Raw genomic sequence first — 1,554 nt, forward strand, 5'->3', positions numbered from 1 at the left:
TAAAGTTAAAGTATTCATATTATAGCCGTGGGTTTGTTTATTAGATTTTTTTTATAATAGAATGAAATATCAATAATATTTTATTGAATAAAATACTCAATAATACTTTTATTGATAAATAAAATATGTTAACAATATTTACGGACTGCAAGTTTAAGACATTCTCAACATAGACAATATTAATTCAATCCAATAAACTAATATCCAAGGTTATATAATGTCACTTGAATAGTATATGGTTGACATACAGGTGGTTTATGTTCAAATAAAAACCTAAAAGGTCTACGGTAAATGGATGAAGATTGAGTGCCTTATCCGTAGTGTTGGTTGAGTGCCTTATCCTAGTAACACTGTGGATATGGCCCACTTTGTAATTGTTATATGAGATGTGAGCGTTACAACCAATATGAACCATATTGTTCATGTAGAGACATGTGAATTGGGGTATCCTGTATAAAGAAGTTTATACGTAGACCGGGCCATGAAATAATTAGTTTCTCTTTATAACCTCATTACTTGAAGAAACTAATATTTCACTAAGATGACCATAGAAGACTTGACCTTAATCCTGAGTGAGTTGTGAACTCGTGTTTATGACGACAGTCTTTTGATCTGTATGAGTGAGAGTGGCCATGATAGCCGACTCAATAAACCTACCATTTTGGGATTTATCTAATTAGAGAGTTGGGAACACAACTACACAAGATGGAATTCACTCTTTCTTATCCCTTGGGAAAGTAGATAAATTTCTCCTTTGATAGTTGGTTCCGGGTCTTGAACAATGAGGCCTCACTTTCTCACTGGCCTAAGAAGTGTTAGTATATAGTTGGACTATAAATTCTTTGTTCATTAGAGAAATCAATGATACTTAAGGAGTTAGATGTAACTATAGGGGTAAAACGGTATTTTGACCTATCTGTAGTTATGAATATTTGCGAAGGGTCATCACTCTATTGATTGGTTATATCAATAGACACAAAAATATATCTATAGTGCGAAGAGTGCAACTATCGTTTTTAATGGAGTGGTTAGTAGTTAATGAATACTGATTAATTGGATTAAAGGAGTTTAATCAATTGATATCATTGAATCTTCTAATCTGTAGGTCCATAAGGTCCATTTGTTAGCACACAAAAGGATAGTAGCGAGGAATTATTTGAATTGTTCAAATCAAATAAGGGAATTTTATATTAATGACATTAATATAGAATGGTTAATTATAGATATGATCTATAATCTAAATTATGTAAGAGAGATATATTTGAATAAGATTCAAATATTAGATTTATATAAATTGGATTCATAAAGAGATGTATACATATAAATATGTGATATTTATATGTTAATTAACTCCATATTAAATATTATTTAATATAGTTACTCAATTGATTAATTAATTGTTGATTAATTAATTAAGAAATAATGAAAATTGGAGGATAGCATAAATTTATGATATTTATGATGATTAATTAAATGTATATTAAATAATATTTAATATAGGGTTATTTAATTAATTGGCACTAAGGGCATAAAAGAAAATTATTGGAGAATAGG

This window comes from Benincasa hispida, chromosome 9 (assembly GCF_027475165.1).
Source record: "Benincasa hispida cultivar pf3 chromosome 9, pf3_genome.v1.1, whole genome shotgun sequence".
Lineage (NCBI taxonomy): Eukaryota > Viridiplantae > Streptophyta > Magnoliopsida > Cucurbitales > Cucurbitaceae > Benincasa > Benincasa hispida.